Here is a 7,999-nt window from a genome sequence, read left to right as displayed (position 1 = left end):
AGTATTTTATATCAAAATATATTTTAAATCACTCCTAAGCTTATTAGAGCAAGTCAATATTAAGATTTTTATTTAATATTACTTTTTAGCTAAAAAACAAGAAAATTTATAATATATTATTTTTAGATTTTTTAATCTTTTTTCAAAATGAGATGAAATTTTTGATCAATAAAAAAAATCTTTTGAAGCCAAAGCAATTTTATTTTGAAGCAATGAAATCAATGTTGATTATTGTTTTAACTTTTTTTTAATCAAGTTCAATCAAATATGTCCTTAAATCCTCTTATTCATGATATTAAAAAAATATTCTTAAATCTCATCATATTTTTAAATTTTAATTTAAGAATAATTGATTCTATTTTAACAAATAGTCATATATTTTAGAATATGAAGCTCAATTACAAGCTCTTCAAGTTTGTTACAAATTTCTAACTACAAGACATTTTAAATACAACAAGACCTCAACATTAATCTCAAGAGATTTTTGGTGGCCTTAAATATAGAAGGTAATTAAAGACTTTGTACAATTATGTGATATTTGTTCAAGATTAAAAACTCATTACCATCAATCATACCAACTTTACAAACAACCACTATCTATACTAAAACAACCATGGTCTTTTATTTCTATAGATTTTTTTTTATAGATCTTCTAAGCTCAAGTTCTTATGATTCTATATTTTTTATAATATTTTTTTTTGTTAAAATATTATATTTTATTTATCCTAGATAAAATCTATTATAATCAAAGAAATAATTTAATTTTTTAGATAAAATATTTTTATCATAAATTACCAAATGATGTTATATTAGATAGAAAGACTCAATTTATATCAAAGTTTTGAAAAATAATTTTTAAGATATTGAAGGTGGACATAAAACTATCTTTGATTTTTTTATCTTTAAATTGATAAATAAATAAAATAAGTAAATCAAGAATTAAAGTAGTATTTACATTGTACTATCAAATACTATTAAGATAATTAGACAACTCTTTTGTCAATAATAAAGTTTATGCATAATAATAAGGTACATTCTTCTACTTAATAATTGCCATTCTATGCTAATTATGGTTAACATTCACAACTTGATATTTTTAATTTTTCAAAAATTGATAATCATAAAGGTAAAAGATTTAGCAAATTTTATTTAGAGCTTTATGCAATAATAAAAGCAGAATTAAAGAAATCTTAAAAAAAAAAAAACATCAAAATAAATGTCTATTGTAAAGTACAACGTCAATTTTGAATTGATAATAAGGTGTAATTACTTTGTTGTAATGTTAAGACTATATGTCTTGGTGATAAGTTAAGTTATTTTAGACTTAGACTATTTTTTGTTTGTAAATACATCAATCTAGTTACATATTTATTATACCTATCAAAGTCTATAAAGATCAATTATAGAATCTATGTATTTCTTTTTAAATTATATAAAATAATAAATATACTAAAAAGAAAGATAGATGCAATAGCTTCTAATAAAAATAAAAAACAAGTAAAAATTTGAAATCAAAGAGGTCTTAGATTAATGGTTGTACTAAAATAGGTTGAAATATCTTGTACTTTGGTATAGATATGATATTAATGAATGTATACAAAAGCCATCTAGAAATCTTATAAATACAATAAATAATATCAATGCTTTTCATCAACAACATCCATCAAAATTAAGATGAAGAATTAAGTAATTTTTTTGCTTTAAAGCAAATAAAATTTAATAAAATTATATTATATTTTTTTAATCTTTCATTATGATTTCTTTGTATTTGCGATATTAAAAAGATGGAGAATTAATAACCATTAAATTCAACTCAAGAGCTATTATATATTAAGTTATTGAACAAGGCTTTGAAATTATTATAGGACTATTGAAGACTATTTAATCTTCTTGTCTTTAGTAATAGGCATTGTAGTTTAATATTATATCATCTTTAAATGTTTATATAGTCTTTTTGAGTGACACAAGAGTGTATTATTTTTTGATTCTTTGAGATTTATGATCTTGATAATTTGACAAGAAAGCTAATTTATTGTTCTTATTTTGTTTTTAGAAGTGAGTAGATTATTCCACTTCTATTGTTGTGTTTTGAAGATTGTAGATTATCCACCTTGAAACTAATAGTTTAGTTTTTTAATCCTATTTTTTTTCCTTAAAGAGGGTGGATTATCTTTTTTTATGAAAATTTTTATTTAATATTAGAGATTATAGATTATCTTCTTCTAATTTGACTTATGAATTTATTTGAGCCATTTATGAAAGAAAAAATTATAGATGCTACTCTCTGCAAAAGTAAGAATAGATTTGTAATTATTACAGATCTTTACAAGTTTATCAATACTCTAAGGGTCAAAATATCATGTATTTCTAATGTGAACTATGGATGTATTATTTCTATGCCTATGAAAAAAATCAACAATGAAATTTAGACTCTTTACCAAGAAGTTGTACAATTTAAAGAAGCAAGTAATTAAGTTTATAATTATATGCAAGAAGCTTTTCTTCAACAAGTTTGAAAGAGGCAAGAATAAGTGTACCAAAGAAGTTTGATAGAATAAAATCAAAATTTTGAGAATTTTTTTAATAAGTAAAGTTGTGATGGATATACTATACAAAAGACCGATTAAAGGAATTTCAACAAAAAAGCTAGTATGAATTTGATTAAATCAAATGAGTATAAGATCAACATCAAAAGAGTTGAACTAGAGCTTCAAGAGATGTATTATTGAGACTAAAGATCATTTCAGCTTCAACTCCAATATATACTAGATATTAAAAAACTTCTTGAAAAATTTCTATATTTCTTGGAGATGAAGCAATCTTAAGATCCTTCTTAAATAACTTTCTTAATCTTTTTAGAACTTTCTAAAATCTATTAGAATATTTAAAAAATATTTTTTAAAATTTTTATTAGAATATTTTGAAAACCTTTTAGAACCTTCTATAAGAATATTTTTAAAAATCTTCTAAAATCTTCTAAAATCTAGTAGAATAATTTAAAAATATTCTTAAAATCTTCTTATTCAATGTTTGTAATATCATTTTTTTAAAAAAATTTTGAGTTACACAAAGAGCATAAATTTTATATCTACGAAAATTCAAATATTTAATAAATAATAGTTATAATATATATCGTCTATTAATTTCTAATTAAAAGATAGACTAATCCACTTAGATAGCAATACATGCCACCTTCTTCTAATTATAAAAGACGAGTTCTTCAAACTTGGTTAGCATTAAAGCCTTTAAAATATCTATAAAAAGTGACTTTAATTCTATTAGGTTCTATTGCACCAACTTACAATAGAATGGCCGAAGCTTAAGCATCAACTTTGATTTCTTTGTTATATACAACATCCTAATAAAAAATTCATAGATAAATCATTATAAAATAGTTTTAGATTTTTAACAATAGCATCAATGAAACTCACATATATTTTGTAGCACATTAACTAGATTATTTTTTATTGATTTCCATGTGTACTCATTGATATCATAGCTATGATAATAAATAATGTATTCAAACTTGCATCTCTTTTACCAAAAATCAAGGATTTTTCTACTTCATATTTTACATAGTTATTTATTTCAATGCAAGATAGTGATAGTTATATTCCTCTTAGAATATTTGATTCTATATAAGCCTCTAAGAAAAAAACATGAAAGACTAGATGTACCTTCATGGGTATAGGTAGTTTTAACTAACAAGCGACTAGATTGATTTACTTTTGAATACAAAATAGCTCCAATCCTTGATGGTCCAACTTATTGAAAGGCCAAATTGGTCTTGATATTTTGTAAAAGAAGCCATATTCTATATCAAACTTGAAAAACAAGGAATTCATTTCAATTTTTTTTTAAAGATGCTTTCTAAAAATCTTAAGCTGCTAATAATTAAAGCTTTAAAGTTGTCTACAATTGTGATAATTATTTTTCAAGTTCTTTAGTTGTTGGATTTTGATCTTTTGATGTACTTAATAAATTAAGTTTTAAATAGTAATCATAATTCGTATAAAATAATATTTATTGAATTAAAGTATAAAAAATATTATTATAAATAAACTCTATTAAAGATAAATATAAGGTCTAATGAGCTTATGTCACGGACATATATATTTACATCAATAGTTACTTATATGATTAAGTAGAGGTAGGTAAAATAGAATAATTTCATAAAGTCTTCAAGAGAAGCTTCTTAAAAGCTTCATAGACATGGTTTTGATTTTAGATGTGTTCATAGATTAGAAACTTGGCCAAAAAGCTAACCATGTATTGGTAGCTTGTAGAACAAGTTACCTCTGTGTAGTAGCTTATGGAACAAGTCAACTACGTGGTGTATACATAGATAACTTGCCTTGCAAGATAAGACAAATGGCTAGCAAAGTCAACACATGTTGGAGGTCCTATAGAACATCGCCACGTAGCTCTTAGTTAGATAGTATATATGGAGGCAAGAATGAAGCCTTCTTCACTCTTGTCAATGCCTTTCTAGTCTTAGTCTTGTTTCAAGACTTTCTAGTCTTCTTGTTTTTGGCAATAGCCATTCTAATTAATATTACATCACTTTTTGAGTGACTTTCTAGTTCTCTTCAGTGATAGAAGAGCGTATTGAGGATTTCCTTTCTTTGAGATTCATGTCCTTGACAGCTTGACAAGAGTGCTAACATATTATTTTTGTCTTGTTTTAGAAGTGAGTGGATTATCCAACTTCTATTATTATGTTTTGAAGGTTGTGGACTAGCCACCTTTAAACAAAAAATCTTATTTTTTAATATTGATCTTTTCCTTAAAGAGAGTGGATTACCCTTCTTTGTGGGATTTGTTTTTAGAGGTTGCAGATTATCCTCCTCTAATTTAACTTTTGAATTTGTTTGAGTTGTTTATAGAAGGAAAGATTATGGATGCTACTCTCAATAGAAGTGAGAATAGATTTGCAACTATAGCAGATCTTTATGAGTTTGTCAACACTCTAAGAGTAGAAATCTCTTGTATTTCCAACGTGAATCATAGAAGTACTATGCCTATGCCTAAGGAAGAAGATAAGAGTCTGCGACAAGAAGTTGTGCAATTGAAAGAAGCAAGTAGATCAACGTCACAACCAAATCTAGGGAGTTTTTCTTCTATAAGTATGATAGGGACAAGGATTAGTATGCTTGAGAATTTTGATGGAACAAGATCAAAATTTTGAAGATTTTTGCAACAAGTCAAGCTCTATCTAAGGTTGCACCCTTTCCAATATCCTGATGGATTTATCCAAGTCAGATTTATAGGTGCACTATTATTAGGAAGTGCTCTCTTTTGGTTTGCACCTTTAATAGAAAAAGATTCATGACTCCTTCATGATTTGAATTTATTTTTAGAAGTGTTTACAGCCACATTCAGAGAAAGTGATCAAAAATAAGTAGTAGAGACCAAGCTTCTATCCTTACTGCAAGGATCACAATCAGCCACTACATATGCTGTCGAATTCCAAAATCTTGCTTACAATGTGGACTGGAACAACAAAGTACTTATCAACCAATTTTGATATGGATTGAAGGATAGCGTCAAAGATTTGTTATTAATAATGCCGAAAGTAGAATCTTTGGAATAATTTATTACACAAGCCATTACATGCGATAATTGTTTATTTGAAAGGCATCAAGAACAAAGATTTAGTTGGAGAGGAACAAGTCAAGTAATGGCGGCAACTTCCAAGTTTTTTGAAATGTATTTATTAAAGCTGGAACCAATGCAAATTGATATGATACGTTTTAAATCTCTCACGAAGTAGGAAAAGACTCGATGTTGCCAAAAGGGATTAAATTTATATTTTGGAAAAGCTAAGCACACTACTCAATATTGTCCAAAGAAGCAACACAATTACAAAATGAGGAGTACAATTACCAAAGAAGATAGTATATTGGAAAATGAGTTTCTCCAGCTACAATAGGGACCGTGCGGCTGGAATCATGTGCAATACCTAATAAAGGTCCTATCTTCTCCTCAGACCCTTCACCTTATTTTATAATAGAAGTATATTTAGGATCTAATAATCACAAAGTCTTTGTCTTGTTAGATTCAAGAGCCTCAACATGTTTTATAGACTAAGATTTTGTCAAAAATCAAAAAATATCTTTAGTGAAGAAAGTTAAATCCGTACATGTAGAAGTCATAGATGGTCGTTCATTGTCTTCTAAAAATATTATCCATAAAATTATTCCTTTAGATATAGCAATTAAAGATCATAACAGTATAGTAGTATTTAATGTAATAAAATCTCCCTCTAATCTGGTTATTTTAGAATTATCATGGCTAGAAAAATATAATCCTCAAATAGATTGGATTTCTAGTAACCTTAATTTTTCTTGATAGTGTAATCTAAGATCGCATTAGTAAAGTAGAACTATGTAAGTCTAGTACGTCCAAACCTTTATTAGTAGGTGCAAAAGCTTTCATGCATGCTGCAAAAGAAGGATCATCTTTTGCTATATATGCTACATCCATTTCTAATGGTGAAACATTTTCGAGTGGTATTCCTAAGCAATATCAAGAATTCCAAGATGTTTTTGAAAAGAAAAATGTAGATATTCTTCTCAAGCATCGATCTTATGATTTTTCAATTAATCTATAAGAAGGAGCTCAACCACCATTCGGACCAATCTATAGTTCATTGCACAATGAGTTGGTTGCATTAAAGGAGTACATTGATGAGAATTTGGCAAAGAATTTCATATGCCATTTTAAATCTCCAACTGAAGCTCCTATCTAATTTGTGAAGAAGAAAGATGAATCTCTATGAATGTGTGTGGATTATGGAGGATTCAATAAAATCACCATCAAAAATAGGTATCCTTTGCCTTTGATTTTAGGACTTCTTGACCAACTCAATTAAGCAAAGATCTATACCAAAATAGATCTATGAGGAGCATACAACTTAGTTCGTATCAAAGAAAGAGATGAATGGAAGACTGCTTTTCAAACTAGGTATGGATATTTTGAATATAATGTCATGCCTTTTGGACTCACGAATGCACCAGCCGCTTTTCAACATCTTATGAATGATGTTTTTTATGAGTTTTTAGATGATTTCGTTATTTCTTATTTAGACGATATTCTAAACTATTCTAAGTATACAGAAGAACATACGCTTCATATTTGTCACGTGTTACAGAAACTTAGAGATGCAAGATTATATGCCAAATTAAAAAAGTGCATATTCCATACTACTTAAGTTGATTTCTTAGGATACATCATTTCCAATGAAGGCCTTATGATCGATCCCAAGAAGATTCAAACTATCATAAACTCGAAGATTTCAAGAATAGTACGAGATGTGTAATACTTTTTGGGCTTTGCTAATTACTATCAAATCTTCATCAAGAATTTTTCTCAAGTTGCAGCTCCACTTACACATTTGACTTGTAAAGACAAACTTGAGTGGAATAAAGAAATAGAAGTATCATTTGATGCTTTAAAAAAAGAATTTATTTTTGTACTAATCTAATATTCCGTTGACTTCTCCAAGTCATTTTTTATGGAAGCAGATGCGTCAAATTTTGGTATAGATACCGTGTTGTCACAAATAGGAACAGATGACAAACTCCATCTAATAGCTTTCCATTCAAGGAAATTTTCAGTAGTCGAGATTAATTATGAGATCCATGACAAAGAGCTCCTTGCAATTGTAGATTCATTTCAAGAATGGCGTCATTATCTAGAAGACACCTCAAGTCTAGTTACTGTATATACAGACCATAAGAACCTCGAGTACTTCATGTCAGTACGTGTCTTGAATTGTCATCAAGTCCGTTGGAGCATGTCTTTATCTAGATTCAATTTCAAGATCACTTATTAACCTAAAAAACAACAAGGTCTATTGGGTGCTCTTTCTAGACGTTCTTATCTTATACCAAAAGAAGGAGATGCATTGTTTGATCAACAAAGATTAATTCTCTTGAAGCCTAGGTATTTTCATCTTCGAGCTATAAAATCAACATTGGCTATTGATTCAATATTT

Source organism: Physcomitrium patens, chromosome 9 (genome assembly GCF_059467195.1).
Source record: "Physcomitrium patens ecotype Gransden chromosome 9, ASM5946719v1, whole genome shotgun sequence".
Classification (NCBI taxonomy): Eukaryota; Viridiplantae; Streptophyta; class Bryopsida; order Funariales; family Funariaceae; genus Physcomitrium; species Physcomitrium patens.
The sequence above is the reverse complement of the archived record's forward strand: the minus strand, read 5'-3'. Positions refer to the sequence as shown.